Source organism: Canis lupus, chromosome 16 (genome assembly GCF_003254725.2).
Source record: "Canis lupus dingo isolate Sandy chromosome 16, ASM325472v2, whole genome shotgun sequence".
NCBI lineage: Eukaryota > Metazoa > Chordata > Mammalia > Carnivora > Canidae > Canis > Canis lupus.
The window spans coordinates 30298964-30317613 of record NC_064258.1 but is presented as its reverse complement, the minus strand read 5'-3'; the positions used below and the strand labels follow the sequence as shown (position 1 = coordinate 30317613).

The 18650-nt window shown below is 37.2% G+C and overlaps 1 protein-coding gene across 1 annotated transcript in view; it reads left to right on the top strand.

Annotated features, from left to right (window-relative positions):
- UNC5D (unc-5 netrin receptor D) overlaps positions 1-18650 on the top strand; it is a 531015-nt gene that overhangs the window by 393317 nt on the left and 119048 nt on the right.

Sequence of the window (18650 nt, the reverse complement as noted above, 5' to 3'; positions counted from 1 at the left end):
CCCTTAGTCTTGAAAATAGGCCAGTTTAGTTAAACTGATGACGTAACAGTATAATCATAGTTGTATAAAAATGAGTTGTATCTCATTTTAGGAGGTGATACACAGCTGGGCTCCAAAGTTAGGCATAGATTGTATGAGAAATCAGGTGTTTAATACAGAAGTTCTATGGAAGCAAAATAAAAGCAGCAGTTGATGATTGGAGCAAATTATAAACAAGTTTCTGAGTTCTAGAAGAGCCAGTCGAGAAGATTTCTCACTGTCAGGCTCAAAGCCTCTTTAGATGGAGTGAGGGTAGGCAGTAGCAATCTGACGGCTTTTCCTGGTTTCCAGGCTGAATGTCTCCAGTGAGCTTTCTGAGTGTTCCACACAGCAAAAGACATGAAGATTGTCTCTGCATGGCCTGTTGTGATGATCTCTCTGAAGTTTATATCCAGTTGTCCAACTTTAGTTGGTATGGTTTTGAAAAAACACAGATTTAGTTCTCAATGATTCTAAGTCATAAGGATGAGAGAAAAAAATTGAAAGTGTTAGTTTGGAGAGTTGTAGACAAATACTGGAGGAAACAACAGTTTACAGGTAGAAAACAAAATCTCAAAGACAGTTAACATAACTAGAATCTAATATCCATAAGTATATAGTATAGTTTCTACTGAAACATAATTTTTTCTTACGACAATCACCCCCATTTCTATCAAGAAACTATAATAAGACTGATTTGTTGCCAATTACATCGTTTCAATAAAATTGACTTGATATTTACATAAGAGCAGCTAGAATAGCAATTGACCATATAGAATCTTTTAATCTGCTTTGCTGAAACTTTTTATAAGGAATCTCAGATTGGGCCTTTAAAAGTCTCTTGAGGCTAGGAAGCCATTCCAAGAACTTGCCATCAGATTATGCTTGCAGTACATGGAATTGGGTTAATTCGTCTATTCTCAAGGTCCCAAAATATCTTGAGGTTCAAGTGACCTTCCTTACTCACCTGATAAAGCTACTTAGAACCCTATAAGCAAGGTACCAGGCCAATTTTTCCGAGGGTTCTTTTTGGCTCATTAAAGTCAAACTTAGTTCCTTAAAGCTGTCCGGTTATTATCAAATTCTTTGTACATCTCTCTCAAATATGACATTCCAGTCAAGGTTTTGGTGTTATAATCAATTTCCAATTGTGTCCTGTTACAAGGAGGTCAGATTCTCAGTGAACATCCGTCACCATACAACACTATTAAAATACCATTGACTATATTCCCTATACTGTATCCTGTATTCCCATGACTTATTCATTCTGTAACTGGAAGCCTGTCTGCCCTACTATCCTTCACCCATTCTGCCCAACCCTGACCCCTCCCTCTGGGAACCACCAGTTCTCTATATTTATGAGACCCAGACTTCTTAACTAATCAAAGACTTGATATGAAACATAAGAAATTATTCAACAAGACACAAAATCTTTGTTTTAGGCATATTACTTACCACGCAAAGGAAAACTTTTCAAAATATCAAGAGCAGATCAATAATCCAAGAAAACTTTGTCCTTTTAGCAAATGAAACAACATTAGGTTTCTGTTTTATTTGAGTACCCTATTGTTATTTAAAAGCTTATAGTAACAATTCAGTTTTTAGCCAGATTGATCACATAAGATGTCACCTTTTGTTCTCTTGTTAATGTTCTAAATCCATAGTAATTTTTTTTTTTTATCTTGCTCCTTTCTATTTTGAAATAACCAGCTTCATTTTAGGACAAAATAACATTTCTCTTAACAAAAATGTGTCTTTATACCTCCTACCTTTGCTAACCAAAAGAACATATCCTACTTTTCTTGCATAAAATTATTTCCCTTATTAAACTCTTAGGAGTTTTAACTACATATATTAAAATTTTTAATGCTTAAAAACATTACTTTCTAGGGAAAACTAAGTAAGCCATTGTGACTGTGCTGTTTAGATTGGCAAATTTGTAAATGCATTTCATAATTTCTAGAGACCTGTGTTTCTTTCTTCATAGTACAGTTTCTCAATGTGGCATGAAATATGTTTACTGATAGACCCAAGTACCTTTAGTTCCTCTGTAAAAGGAAACCAAAAGCGAATAAACCTATGTTCAGTAATCATTGTTTCTGTTTTATCTTATTTAGAAATGATCTAGATACTCAGTGAACTTTCATCATTTAATTGGACTTATCAAAACAATAACGTACAAGTTATCAAAGAGGTTTGGGGAACTGTTTGAGTAGATATAAAACAATTATTGCTAAAAAGTTTACTAAGAATTCTTAATTCACATTTATTTCATTGTCCTTAACAATCGCACTGAGATTATTTATGAAGATTTCATAAGATACGAAGCATCTAGGCATCAGGAAGCATGGGTGGCTCAGCAATTGAGTGTTTGCCTTTGGCTCAGGGCATGATCCTGGGGTCCAGGGATCGAGTCCCACATTGGGCTCCCTACATGGAGGCTGCTTCTCCCTCTGCCTATGTTTCTGCCTCTCTCTCTGTGTCTCTCATGAATAAATAAATAAATAAAATCTTTTTAAAAAGCAGCTGGCCATCACCTTATTTTTCTTGTGGACAAATTTTGCAACAGAGACAACATAAGCTTATTTGGTGTTTAATAACCATATATAAAATGAAAGTATTATTTATATTAATGCTGATAACTCCAAAGACATGTCTGTAATAATTAAACTGACAATCTTAAATTAGGTTTTATTTACTGAAAATTATTTTAGACCCTATGAACTTGAAAAATATTTAGGGTAGTTTCTATTATATTTCTTTAAAAAAAATTAATGCCAGTTCAGTAACAAACAGTATTATATTAATTTCAGGTGCACAATATAGTAATTCAACAAGTCTATACATTATTCAGTGCTTATCATGATAAGTGTACTCTTTAATCCCCATCACCTGTTTCATCACCCCACCCACTTCCCCTCTGATATCCATCAGTTTGTTCTCTGTAGTTAGAGTCTGCTTTTTTGGTTTATCTGTTTTTCTCTGTTTGTTTTCTTTCTTAAATTCCACATATGAGTGAAATCATATGTTTGTGTTTCTCTGACTGGCTTATTTAACTTAGCATCATACTCTCTAACTCTATCCATGTCTTTGCAAATGGCAAGATTTCATTCTTTTTATGGCTGAATAATATTCCATTTTATACATAGGCCACATCTTCTTTATCTATTCACCTGTCTATGGACACTGGACCGTTTCCATAATTTGGCTAATGCTGCAATAAACATAGAGGTGTGGTATCCATTCCAATTAGTGTTTTCGTTTTCTCTGGGTAAATACCCTCTATTATGATGACTGGATCACAAGGAAGTTCTATTTTTAACTTTTTGAGGAACCTCCATCCTGTTGTTTCTCGTGTCGTTGATTTTAGCTATTCTGACAGGTATCAGATGATAATCCCATTGTAATTTTGATTTACATTTCCCTGATAAGTGACAATTGTCTTTTCATGTGTCTTTTGGCCATTTTGATGTCATCTTTGGGTGAATGTCTCTTTATGTCATCTACCCATCTTTTAACTGGATTATTTGGGGGGTTTTGGTGTTGAGTTGCATAAGTTCTTTATGTATTTTGGAAACTGTTTAGCAGATATGTCATTCGAAAATATCTTCTCTTATTCAGTAGGCTGTGTTTTAGTTTTATTGGTTATTTCCTTTACTCTGCAGAAGCTTTTTATTTTAACCTAGTCCCAATAGTTTATTTTTGCTTTTGTTTCCCTTTCCTCTGGAGGCATATCTAGAAAGATACTGCTGAGCCAATGTTAGAGAAATTACCACCTGTCCCCGTTCTAGGATTTTTTATGGCTTCAGATCTCATATTTGATACATTTTGTATTTAATACATTTTTGGTTTATTTTTGTGTATGATGTAAGAAAACAGTCCGGTTTCATTCTTCTGCATATAACTGTCCAAGTTTCTCAACACTGTTGAAGAAACTGTCTTTTTCCCATTGCATATTCTTTCCTGCTTTGTCAAAGATTAATTGACCATATTGTTGCAGGTTTCTGGGCTGCTTCTTCTTCTATTGATCTATGTATCAATTTTTGTGCCAGTAGCATACTACTTTGATTCCTTCAGCTTGTAATATAACTTGGAAGTCTGCAATTGTGATACCTCCAGCTTTGTTTTTCTTTTAAAAGATTGTTTTGACCATTCAGGGTCTTTTGTGGTTCCATACAAATTTTAGGATTATTTTTTTCTAGTTCTCTGAAAAATGCTATTTGTATTGTGATAGGGATTGCATGAAATCTATAGATTACTTTGGGAAGCATAGACTTATATAATATTTGTCCTTTTATTACATGAGCATGTTATGTCTTTCCATTTCTTTATGTTATCTTCAATTTCTTTCATAAGAAATTTTATAGTTTTCCGACTACAGGTCTTTCATTTCTTTGGTTAAGTTTATTTCTAAGTATTTTATTTTTGGTGCAAGTGTAAATGGGATTATTTTCTTTTTTTTTTTTTTTTTTTTGGTTGCTGCTTCATTATTAGTGTATAGAAATGCAGTGGATTTCTCTATTGTTGATTTTTTATCCTGTGACCTTACTGAATTTATTCATAAGTTCTAGTATTTTCTGGTGGAGTCTTTAGGGTTTTTGTTATATAATATGTCATCTGCAAATAGTGAAAAATTTATTTCTTCCTTACCCATCTAGATGCCTTTTATTTCTTTTTATTGTCTGATTGCTGTCTCTAAGACTTCTATTACTACTATGTTAAATAAAAGTGATTGAGAGTGGACATTGTCTTCTTCCTGATCTTAGAGGAAAAATCTCTGTTTTTCACCATTGAGTATGATGTTAGCTATAGGATATACATATATGGTCTTCATTATGTTGAGGTATGTTCCCTCTAAGACTACTTTGCTGAGAGTTTTTACCATGAATGTATATTGTACTTTGTCAAAGTTTTTTTCTGCATCTATTGAAATGATCATGCAGTTCTTATCCTTTCTCTTAATGATGTGATGTATCATACTGATTGATTTACCAATATTGAACCACATTTGCCTCCCAGGAATAAATCCCACTTGATGATGGTGAATGATCTTTTTAATGTATTGTTGGATTTGATTTGCTAATATTTTTTTTAAGACTTTATTTTTTTAGTCATGAGAGACACAGAGACAGAGGCAGAGACCCAGATAGAGGGAGAAGTAGGCTCCTCGCAGGGAGCCTAATGTGGGACTTGATCCCTAGACCAGGATCATGCCCTGAGCCAAAGGCAGACGCTCAACTGTTGAGCCATCCAAGCATCCTGATTTGCTAATATTTTTTGAGGGTTTTTGCATCTATGTTCATCAGAGATATTAGCCTGTAGTTACCGTTTTTAGTGGTATCTTTAACTGGTTTCGGTATCAAGGTAATGGCCTCATAAAATGGATTTGGAAGTTTTCCTTATTCTTCCACTTTTTGGAAAAGTTTAAGAATAAGTATTAACTCTTCTTTACATGTTTGGTAGAATTCATCTGTGAAGCCATTTGGTCCAGGACTTTTGTCCAGGGGGGCATGTTGTAGGGAGTTTTTTAATTACTGATTCAATTTCATTCCTGGTAATCGGTCTGTTCAAATTTTCTGTTTCTGCTTGCTGCAGTTTTAGTAGTTTATGTGTTTCTGGAAATTTATACACTTCTTATAGGTTGTCTAATTTGTTGGCATATTTTTTCTGTAATATTATCTTGCAATCCTTTGTATTTCATTCTTGGCAGTTGTTATTTCTCCTCTTTCATTTGTGGTTTTGTTTGAGTTCTCTCTCTGCTTCTCTCTCTCTCTCTCTTTTTACTTTTTGATGAATCTGGCTAGAGGTTTATTAATCTTGTTGATTTTTTCAAAGAACCAATTCCTGGTTTCATTTTTTGTTGTTGTTTGGGTGTTTTTGTTTGGGGTTTTGTTTTGTTTTGATTTTTAGTTTCTATATCATTTATTTCTGCTTTAATCTTTATTATTTCCTTCTTATGCTGTTTGGGGTTTTATTTTTTCTTCCTTTTGCAGCTCCTTTAGGTATTAGGTTAGGTTGTTTATTTGTGATTCTTCTTGGTTCTTGAGGTAGGCCTGGATTGCTATAAACTTGCCTCTTAGAACTGCTTTTGCTGCATCCCAAACATTTTGTAACATTGTAATTTCATTTTATCCATGTAATATTTGATTTCTTTGATTTTTTGGTTGACCCATTAAATGTTTAGTAGCATGTTATTTTACCTTCATCTATTTGTGGTTTTTCTTGTGTTTAATTTCTGGTTTCATAGTGTTGTGGTCAGAAAAGTTCCATGGTATGATTTCAATCTTATTGAATTTGTTGAGGCTTCTTTTGTGACCTAGTGTGTGTTCTATTCTGGATAATGTTCCATGTGCACTTGAAAAGAATGTTTATTCAACTGTTTTAGCATGAAATGTTCTGATTATATTTGTTAGATCCATAAGGTCTAGTGCGTCATTCAAAATCACTCTTTTTTGGGCAGCCCAGGTGGCTCAGTGGTTTAGCACCACCTTTGGCCCAGGTATGATCCTGGAGACCTGGGATCGAGTCCCACGTCGAGCTCCCTGCGTGGAGTCTGCTTCTCCCTCTGCCTGTGTCTCTGCCTTTCTCTCTCCCTCTGTGTCTCTCATGAATAAATAAATAAAATCTTAAAAAAAAATAACTTTTCTTATATATTTTCTTTTGGGATGATCTGTCCATTGTTGTAAATAGGATTTTAAAGTTTTCTACTATTATACTATTATCAATTAATTTGCTTTCTTTTAGTGATTGTTATTAACGGTTTTATGTGATGTATTTGAATGCTTCTATGTTGGGTGCATAAATATTTACAAGTGCTGGATCTTCTCATTTTATAGTTGACTTTATCAGTATTTAGTGTTCCTCTGTCTCTTTTTATAGTCTTTGTTTTGACTGATAAAAGTATTGCTACCCCAAATTTCTTTTGCCATCCGTTTGCATGTTAAATGTTTCTCTGTTGCCTCACTTTCAATCTATATGTCTTTACTGTGGAACCCAGGAAATTTAACAAAAATCCCCTACCCCTGGACAAGCAGAGCAGGACTAACTCCATTTTGTTTGCATCGATGTGGGCTCCTTGGTGGTTTCTAGGATTCACAATCTTGGGCACAACATTTACATCTGAAAGGGGTCTCTTTGTTTGTGGCATATAGATGGGTCTTGCTTTTTTTATCCATTCAGTCATCCTAGGCCTTTTGATTGGTACATTGGGTCCATATATATTCAAATGAATTACTGATAGGTATGTATTTTTGCCATTTTGTTTTGTAGCTGTTTTTGTAGTTCTCTGATTCTTCTCGTGTTCTCTTGTTCTCTTCCCTCATGGTTTGTTGGCTTTCTTTAGTGATATACTTGGAGTCCTTTCTCTATTTTTTACATACATATTACTGGCTTTTGATTTGTGGTTACATTAAGTTTGTATATAACTTGTTCTGCATATAATACTTTATTTTAAGTTGATGGTCATGTAAATTTGTACCCATTCTTTATTTCTCTCTCCCCTACATTTTAGGTATACGGTATCATACTTTATGTCCTTTATATTTTGTGAGTTCCTTGTGACTAATTTTTACAGATATCTTTACTGCTTTTGTGCTTCCTACTTTTCTTAATGTTACTTATGTTAATATTTCCTATAGAGCTGGCTTAGAGGTCATGAACTCCTTTAGTCTTTGTTTGTCTAAGAAACACTTAATCTCTCCTATTCTGAATGATAACCTTGCTGGATAGTCTTCTTGGATGCAGATTTATTCCTTTCTTCCTTCCTTCCTTCCTTTCAGCACTTTGAGTATATCATGCCATTCCTCTCTGGCTTGCAAAGTTTCTGCTGAAAAGTCAGTTGATAGCCTTATGGGGTTTCCCTCATATGAAACTGCTGTGTTTTCTCCTGCTGGTTTTAAAATTCTTTCCTTATTACTACTTTTTGCCATTTTAATTACCATGTGTCATGGTTTGGACCTCCTTGGGCTGATTTTGCACGAGGGAATCTCTGTGCCTCCTGGATCTAGATATCTGTTTCCTTTCCCATAATTAGGGAAGTTTTCAGCTATTATTTCTTCATATAAACACTCTGCTTACTTCCTTTTTTCTCTCTTATTGCAAGATTATTATAAGGCAAATATTATTACACTTGATGAAGTTGCTGAGTTCCCTAAGTCTATTCTCATTTTGCATATTTTTTTTTTCTTTCATCTGCTCGGCTTGATTAGTTCCATTACTCTGTCCTCCAGGTTGTTAATTCCTTCCGCTGATTCCTCTAGCCTGCTATTTATTCCATCAAATGTATTTTTAATTTCATTTATTGTGTTCATCATCTGATTGTTGGGGGTTGTTTATGTTTTCTATCTCTTTGTTAAGAGTCTCACTGTTCTGTTGTCCTCCACTCTTTTCTCATGTCCAGTGACTATCTTTATGATCATTACTTTAAATTCTCTATTGAACATATTATTCATACCCCTTTTGCTTAGTTTCCTTACATTGATTTTGTCCTGTTCTTTTATTTGGGACATAGCTCTTTGTCTCTTCATTTCATCTGACTCTCTGCCTGTTTCTCGGTTAGGAAATTCAGCTAGATCCCCTGCTCTTGAAAGTAGTGGCCTTATGAAGAAGAGTTACTATAGTGCCCTGCAATGCAGTGTCCCCTGTTCACCAGAACCTGGCTCTTCTGGGGCATCTCCTTTGTGTGCACCCTTCTGTTGTATCTTGGCCACTTTTTCCTTCTATGCAGGCATCTGTAGTAGCTCTCCTTACCTCTTGTGGGCAGCGTTTGGTTCCTGTGCTGTTAGTGAACCAGTGTTGGGCCGCCTTGACTTGAGTCAGACCAGGCATTTGCCAGAGATGCAGTAGCACCACACTACAGGGCACTTTCCCTGTGTCAGCCCTTGAGAAGTTTTCATTGATGGGTGAGGCCCACAATCAGACCAGCTGTTTACCCACAGCCCACTGCTGGGGCCACCATTCACTAATGTGTGTGGTTGTCTTACCCTCATGCCAGAGACGGATTCACTTTGGATTGGTGCTGGCTTCTATTGGAGCTGCTTATACTCTGCCAGGCTTGTGGCACCACTTTGGATGGACCCAAGCTGAGGGCATATTGGAGGAGACATGCCACTGCCCTGGAACTGGGCTGTTGTGGGGTATCCAGTTTTAACATAGTGTGTGCTGGCCCCCTTGCCAAATGAACCCTGATGCTGGGCTGCTGGGACCGAGTCAGTCTAGTGGATCTGTGAATTGTGCATGGGTAATATGCACAATTTTAACAAGGTTCATGTTGGTCCTCTATGGGCTGCTGCTACTGCAGCCAGGACTGATGCCCCACAAAGCACACAGGTAGGGAGATATGTTGGCAAGCTTTATGCTGATCTTCTTGGGGAGGGGACCCACAGCTCTAGGACTGAGACAAACTTGACTAGGAAGAGGAGATCCACTGAAGCATGGGGAGGTAGAGCTTGGTGTAAGCCAGTTAGGTAGGGAATGCAGGCAAAGTGCTAGTTCCCACAAGTGGCCATGTGTTTATGCTGGGAAGGTGGAGGAGAGGGTGCCTACCAACTTCTTTGTTCCTGGACGGGTCTTCCTGTAATCCCTACCTCCAGGACATACATAGACTTACATAAACATGCAGATAAACAGAGATCTTTTAAGCTTCCATTGTAAAGTTTTAACTGAATCAGGTATAAAAATATAAAACTCACTAGTTTATAAACAACAGTTGGAGGAAGTAAAGCATATCTGCTCAGATGAGTAAAACTTTTTAATTTGTGGAAAAACTTTCAGAATTGTATTTGCCCTTGACATGTAATCTTAATGATGCTGTGATCTAGAGTTTGCACAAGAGAGACCTTTTTTTGGCAGTTTGTAATTTATGTATGTATGTGTGTATGTATGCATGTATTTTACTTGAAAATGGTCTCTTTATTATTTTTTTCTGTTAGCAGCTATGTGACTTTGGGCAAGTTAATTAAGCCCTCTGCCCTTACTTGTGAATTGAAGATAATTATATGCCCCTTACAGTATTGTTGAACCTTAAATCATGCTATATGTAGGTACTCACATTGAATACACATAGTAACAGTCAATAAGCTTTACTGTTGTTATTTATATTTTAAAAGGTCTCTTCTTTTTCCTTCCTCTTCTCCTCCTCCATCACCACCACCACCTGCACCACCCTTCAGTTTCAAGCGAGTGTCAATTACCTCCTGGGTTGTTTACATTTCAGAGACATGCTAAGATTTACATTTTCAAGGGACAGAGAAAGAATGCCAACCCTGGGCCTCCAGATGAGGATGGAGTGCTCTCTATAAATTTTGTAGGAAAGGGAAGCTAAAACAGACCATTAAGTGTTTAACCTATATTCTGGGGAAGGTGAAGTTTGGGAGTGGAGATGATGTGACTGGATTTTAAGAAGGGGAGTTTTTGTTGAATGTAGACTAATTTTGTTCTAAGTTTCATTTTTGTTTTTTCATCTTCTTAAGGGTGTCCCCAAGGCCAGCTGTTATACTCTTTTGTATCCACTTTTTAATTGGGTGCCATATGTACCAATAAGACAGTTGTTTAGGGTGAGAGGACTTTAATTTTTTTTTAAATACTAAAGTTATTTTAATTCAAAAGAAATCTGGCCATTAATGGGCAAGATCTATTATTCTCTGTATTGACTAAAACCAGTAATCCTTTTTTTATGGCTTAACCAAGGATACAAGAGGTGGTCTAAGGGAAAGTGCAAAAGGTGTGACCCTCATAAGATGTAGAAAGTTCACTCCCTGAGTTAGCCTAAGAAAGCGAAAACTTTTGTTGTCATGGGTGGTAAGAATGGTGTAGTGGAACTGTGTCTGTGGCCTCCCATGGCACCATGATATGCCTCCAATTCACAAACCCACTGATCTGTGACACCAAGCAGGTACTACTGGAATGAGACTTTTCCAGCACAAACAAGACAACCAAGGTTGAGAGGACAAAGGCCATATGGACCGGATCCCTTAAGACACATTTCCCTGAAGGCTGGCATGACTGGACTAAGAAAGTGCTCTTGTGACTGTGTTTCAGAACCTCAGACTACTCAGCTGGCCACACGATATGCACCTGTACTTGCCCCTTCCAGAGACCTGAGAGAATATTCTCACTGATCACAAAACCAGAGTCTCAGGATAAAAAAAGATGAATGGAAAGGCTTATCTGGTTTTTGCATAGGAGATCCACAGCAAAGTGTATCTAAACAGATGCCAGTCTGGTGAGAACCACGAACTCACCAATCTGTGTGGCCAGCTGGAAACACAGGCTAATAGGACCTCTGCCTATGTTTAATCGTATGGTTTTAAAACTCTCTTATGACAATGACACAAAAGACTAAGAGGAAAATGATGGCCATCTCTTCTTGAAGGAAAAGTATTAATAGGAAATAAAAATACTCTTAGTAGATTTTTACTGGAGTTGTTATACTTAAGGAACTTAGTTTACAAAGAGGCAGAAGGCAATTTACAGAAAGATGGAAGGAGCAAATGTTTGGTAATCAGTTGTTTGTCATTGCCATGGTGAGAATTCTTTCTGATTAAAAAACAACAACAAAGTTATCTTTGATAATCACTTTCTGGCATAGGCCTTCTATATAAATTATTTTAGGCAGTTAAAGAGTGAAATAAAAAGCTCTTCTTGAATTTACTTGTCTTCAGCTTGAAATAATCTGCATATCAAAGTGGCACATTCTGCAGTGGCCTGCCCTGAACCCCATCAACCTCATGCTCTATGTTGTATGTAACAGCCATTTAAATGGGCATCGTCCTCCCTGCAAGTGAGTATTCAACAGGGATGGTTTCTAAGATACCTTGGGCTTTGCTGGAGCAAAGACATGAATGTTCACTGACTTTCTCAGGGTCAACATTTGAAAAAATTGATATATCCAAGCTCTAAGCACCCCACCACCATGGCCACCACCCATTCTTAGAAGGGAAAAGAATACAGATAGAGAAGAAGTCAGCCTGTAGAAAAGAATTTGTATAAATAAAGGAAACCATTTATGAGATATAACTTATTTTTTTAAGATTTTGTTTATTTATTCATGAGAGACATAGAGAGAGAGAGAGAGGCAGAGACATAGGCAGAGAGAGAAGCAGGGTCCTACAGGGAGCTCAATGTGGGACTCAATCTCTGGACCCCGGAATCATGTTCTGAACCGAAGGCAGTTGCTCATTGGCTGAGCCACCCAGGTGTCACTGGGCTATAACTTAAAGATTTAATTTACCAAAACTTTCACTCATTTCATGCTCGCCTTCATTTTCTCATTCTTGCCTGAAATTTCACCATTAGAGAATCATTTCTTAGATTAAACCTTTGCCCCAATTAAAATACAAATATAGGAGACTGTGTCATTGTTATACTTTCCAAATATTTTCAAATCCTATCTCTCTGGGCAGAACATGATAGAAATGGAAAGATTAAGGAGCATGGATAGAAGAAAGAATGAGTGAAAATGAATCAAGAAGAAAAAGTTTTAGGTTTTTGTGGTTTTGTCTGGAGGGGGCCATATGACAGGAAGTAAGCCTGATGAATGTGGTTCTCTTAGTAGCTTCCTCCACTCACTTTTAGCTGCCCCACTGCTGTTTTCTTCTTTAATATTCATGCATTTGAGTTCTGTGATCTGTAACAGAGACTTCATGGTATTTAGCGTTGCCACATGCAGATACTTTTAAGAGCGACTCCATTAAAGATCATTTTCTCCTGGAGCATTCTGTGCTCTCCAGTGGTATTTATCACCCAGCATTTAGTTTTGATCCCTGTAATGTATGCAGAACCAAAGACACCCCTTCATCACTCTCATTCTGCTGGGAGTTAGTTTATGTTATAAAATAGGGGAAATGGGAAAAAGGGGAGCCAGAGGGAAGCAGAGTTGCATATATATATATATATATATATATATATATATATATATGTTTGCTTTGAGATAAAATAAAGCCATGGCACTAGACAATTAGGAAGTGGGGTTGGGAATAAATGGATTCCCTCCCCTCAGGGCTGCCTATTTACAAGCAAATTGTGGCTGACAACAAACAAAGACCTACTGTGTCCCTTTCTGCCTGGGTTCTGATTTCTCTTCTGCCATGAAATGAGCTTAGAGCAGGTCACCCACTGTTCCCTCCCTCCCACACACCTCCAGGCCTTAGGTGTACATTTAGGAGTTCTGGTCACTTGGTGAGTGTCCTAAGTAAGGACAGGAAATAGGTGACATGTAAATTCCTATGGCTTTCCTTTCAGGGTAAATATTGCAAGGCACAGTACTTTTACACCTAGGATTGGCACAGACAAGAAACATTTATGAAATTGATTGCAGTGGAGAGGAGCTTGTTTGAAAGATACTATTGCTTGTTCCCAGCAGTTGAAATAATGAGACATCCTTGACTGAGACAGAGAAAACTCAGGATCTGAAGCCTACATTTTGGACTAGTAACGCCCATTTTAGTCCTTCCTTGTTTCTGTTTAAAATTTAATTTCAGGGGCACCTGGGTGACTCAGTCAGTTAAATGTCTGCCTTTGGCTTAGATCATGATCTCAGGATCCTGGGTTCAAGCCCCGAGTTGGGCACCCTGCTTAGTGGGGAGCCTGGTTCTCCCTCTCCCTTACTCCCCAGCTTGTGTGCTCTTGTTCTGTCTCTCTCAAGTAATAAATAAAATATTTTTTAAAATTTTAATTTCATTTTTTTAAAAATCTGATTTTTTTTTAAGTTTTTATTTTTTTCTGGTTTAATTTTTAACTTCATTTCTAGTTTAATATTGGTTCTGGTTTAAAACTCCCAAGGGAGATTTTTGCATAGGAAGGGCTTGGGAATGAGCCCTGCACTGGCAGAGTGTGATGGAAAGAAGCTGTACAAAGAGAGAATCTATGGGGCATCTGGTGCCTCAGTGGTTGAGCATCTGCCTTCGGCTCAGGACGTGATCCCAGGGTCCTGGAATTGAGTCCTACACTGGGCTCCCTACAGGGAGCCTGCTTCTCCCTCTGCATATATGTCTGCCTCTCTCTGTGTGTCTCTCATGAATAAATAAATAAAATCTTTAAAATATAAAAGAGAGAGAATCTACGACTTTCACAGTCATATCCCCAATTACCGTTTTCCTTCTTCCTTTATCCTGCTGGAGACTTTGTGCTCAGGTACTTAGCACCCACTTGTAGATTGATCTTTTATGTCAGGTTCTAGAACCAATCCTCTGTAATATTTGGGAAATCCGAGAGCCCTAGGCCAATCTATTAGACATGTACACATCTATTAGACAGAACACATCAGCCTTCTGAGCAGTCAGAAGTAAAGCTACAATCCATTAACTGTCCCTCTTTTGCCACATTTTACTGCTTTTGGGTGATCATCCCCAGTCACTGATGACACACGTATCATTGAATACAGAAACAAACCAGTAACTGTACCTGTTCAGTTAGTGTAGGATTTTCTCACTCTTTGGGTTTCTTGTCTGGAACTCCTGAGTGGACCCCAGCCCTGAACCCCAGGCAATTCTATTCTGACTTAGAGCTATAATTGAACTTATTTCCTGCTCCATAGTTCTTCCCTCCTGGTGCTCCAGATTCTATGGCCGAGGACCTAGCATCATCTTGTGCCAACGTTATCTTCTCATAGAAAATAGGACAATGGGTTGCAAATCACATTTTCTGCTGCCAGGACTGATTACTCTCCTAAACATGTATCAGTTCCAGTGCTAACTCTGTATGAACTGCATAGGATGTGTGTTTCTTTGAGTCTCTTTCCTTTAGCAAAATCAAAAAGAAACAAAACAGAAGCTTAAAAAAAAAAATAGAACTTCATGCAGTATAGACCGATTTCAGTGAAACCTGGTTCTCTAATGAGTTGTGGCCTGGCAGCCCTATCTATAGTTAGAGTTACAATCTAGACTAGTAGAGTCCAGGCAGGCCCTGTGCTTTATTGAAGTTGTAGCAGTTCATAAAGCAGACAATGCCCTCTGGTGATATTGCATTACCGCCAAGGTTGATAGGGATTGCAGATGTGTGGATGAGAAAGTGAACAACCACACTCAGTCTGTGATTTGTGTAAAAAAAAATATATATATATGTATATATATGTGTGTATATATATATATATATACATATATATATATAGGAGCTAATAGGAGAGAAGTCTTGGTTTAAAGCAAAGTAAATACTTACAGGGAAAGGGAAAGGATCTTGAGCTCCAGGATGCTGAAGAGGAGGGGAAAATGCTAAAGAGAACAGGTAACACAGAGTCCCCCCATACATTTATCACATCTCCCACTGATATTTTCAAACAAGCACATCCAAGCTAAAAAGGAACAACCCTGAAAAGAAAACAAAGTCATAAATGGTCACAGGTTTGCTGTTACCATCTATCTCCTTTAGGGACTCATTGAGATTTACTTATTCCTAACTATTATGTGCAGAAACACCAGGGTAGGCTTCGTGTTGATGTGTTCCAGATATAGTGCTCAGGGATGAGACAAAACAGCTAGCACCTTCCCTGTCTTTAGGCAGCCCAGAGCCTCATAGAAAATGATCGATCTTTTTAGCACTTCCCGACCAACCAGTCTTCCTGCCCTTCTTATTACAATTCATTGTACTCTAAAGACAAATCCAATCAGCTAGCATTTTTGCTCTTCTTAAGCACCAGACAGATTGACAATATTTATTGCAATGGTAGCTATGGTGCACATTTGATGATTTGAGCCTTTTGACCTAAAGATAACCTAAGTATTCATGATAAGCTGTGAATCCACAGGAAAATAAGGAAGGTTCCCTTTCTCAATAATCATATCTGTCTTGATCACTCAGGCAGTAGTGATGGTGGCAGTGATGAGGACAGTGGTTAGGATAAATATGTCTAGATGTGTGATAGAGAAAGACATAGAGGGAGAGAGAATGTTTAAAAAATGAGAGGAAGAATTTGATCCTAATTATTCCCAAATATAATGTCCTCGTTTCTATCCCAGGTACTATGCACTTTGTAAAATGATTACAAAAAGTATTCAATAGTTGTTTATTTTGATGGGTCCTACTTACACCAGAAAAAGTGGATGAGAAGTGGTTGGCTTAGGGATCCCTGGGTGGCGCAGCGGTTTAGCGCCTGCCTTTGGCCCAGGGCGCGATCTTGGAGACCCGGGATCGAATCCCACGTCAGGCTCCCGGTGCATGGAGCCTGCTTCTCCCTCTGCCTATGTCTCTGCCTCTCTCTCTCTCTCTCTCTCTCTCTCTCTGTGACTATCATAAATAAATAAAAATAAAAAAAAAGAAGTGGTTGGCTTAAAAATAAAAGGTAGAGAAACTTCAAATAAGTTTCCTTTTTATTTATTAACAAGAACATGGGTTTATAAACCAAAAAGAATAGGCTATAAGAAAATAAGTCATAACCACCAGCCAGAGGTTGACCTTTTTTATTTTATGCTAGTTACAGTTGTATCTTGCATCCAGAAAATGATTGATTGCTCTTCAAGGAGTGGTGACATTCTGGATGTGCTACCTCTGATGCTTGTACACTCCACTTATTGACCACAGTCAAAAGTCAGACGTGTATAAAGGGCAGAGTAGCCTCCTCCTAATTCAAGAATTATAAAGTTATTTTATGGTGTGACCTATAACATGATCACCACCAACCAGAAGCCCACGGAGAAGCATTATTTTTATTGATGATAACAACACCTGGTGGAAGTGTTTTTTATTCTTAAACCAGAAACACTGATGTCTGTTTAGCTGGGTGAGTCCAGTTGCTGAAGATGAGGATCGGTTCTTGAAAGTGTCTAACAATGTAGAAAATATGTAGAAAACGGGTACTTGACCTTGAAAATCCGGGACCCCTTGTCTTGGTTAAGGGTACATGTTGCCCCAGCTAAGAACTTGTGAATTATGCACATTTCTTCAGGTCCTTCATTCACCCCTTCTCTGATTATCAATTACCACTACGTATCAATTGTATTTATTCTGTGTTAGATCTTTCCTATCTTTACTGACTGCCTTATTCAGGCCCTTATCATTCTTCTACCTTGGTGGAATAATAACTACTTATCTGGCCTCTCCAACCCATCATCACTTGGAACCTTCACATTGATAGCAGAATGATTTTTTCTGAACCCAAACTCCTTTGGTTAAAACCCATCAGTGGTCCCTTGGAGACTTCAGGGCTGAGTTCAAATACTTGGAATGACCGGTGGAACCCATATTCAGCCTGCTGTTGTCTGGTCTCATCCTCTTGAACTACTGACTTTACATCCCGAGTGAAGCCTCATGAGACCCTCTATTCCTGGAGTCTGCTACCACATTACATTAATTTATTGCTTTACGTTTGTACCAAAATTGCTTCATCCATAGTTCTATAGTTTCATTTTCAATCTCCCAAGATCCTTGTGAGTAGGGGAAAGAAGGGGCCTTTTATTTTTTTTCTCATTTTATAGAGGGATAGTAGGGGATTAACTCCAAACTGATTTAACAGGGAAGTATGAAATAGAATCAACTTTTGATAATCTTAACATACATTATAGAATTCATGAATTATCTGTAGAAAAAGTGCAATGTATATTTTTATGGTCTAGCATACTACTGGTTCTGGACCTTATATTCAGCTAATTATTTAAAAACTGTATACTCAGTTAATACATGTATATCCATTTATTTTTCCCAAAATGATTGAGCATTTAATTTCAAAATAGGTTATACTTCTCTTTTTCAATAGATTTAATCATTTGATCATTGAGCACTTTTGATAAGTAATATGGAAAGGTAGAATTTTTAAGGCAAATAAACTGCTAAATATGTTATATACATGTTATGTAAAATATATAATATGTACATCATAGAACAATGAAGGATAGGAGTGGGGAAAATTATAGACTAACCTGTACATTGCATAGGAAACAAGTGTCTCCCCTAGTGATATTAACGGAATGTTGGAAGCTCATTTCAGTACCAAAATTTAAATTAAAAAGAAAGGAGGGGGTTATAGCATAGAGGCTGTTGAAAATCTAATTTTCAGTAAATTTGAAAAAAAAAAAAGTCACGAAAGCAATTTAGTTTATTTTTTAAACATTCCCTATAGTGTTGTGAAGACCAAAAAGCAGCTTTGAGCTAGTTCATAAAAAGCAGAATGCAAAGAAGAGGGGGATAAAGTGGGAGGAAACAAATAGGTAACCATCCAATTTAATTGACCAGGCTGATTAAAATGGGAAACGTAAACACCCTCCTCAAATGAGATGATGTCAGATATGCAAAGTCACTTCTTTTTAGATTCCTCCTGGAATGTTTGTAACCCACAACACAACCTATGTTATTTTAAAAAATAAAAACAGAATTGGAAAAACTCAATTTTGTTGATGAAATTGTATGGTTACCTGAAGTAAGTGTGACATGTAAAAGTGCATAATTTCATTTAAATTTTTCTCCACGAATTTAGAGGTTAGGGTTTGAATGCAATGACTCACTGGCCATGATCTACACTGTGTAAGATTATGCAGAAATGAAAGAGTTATCTAAAATAGCCAGCCTATGAAGATAAAGTGCAATGTGGGGGACAGTCACTTTGCCTGCCAGACATCTAGAAATGGATTGCTTTTCTAGTTAATGTATTAGTTTGTGGGGGGATAAAAGATATGCAATTTAAGATAATTTGTTTACCTCTTAGAGAC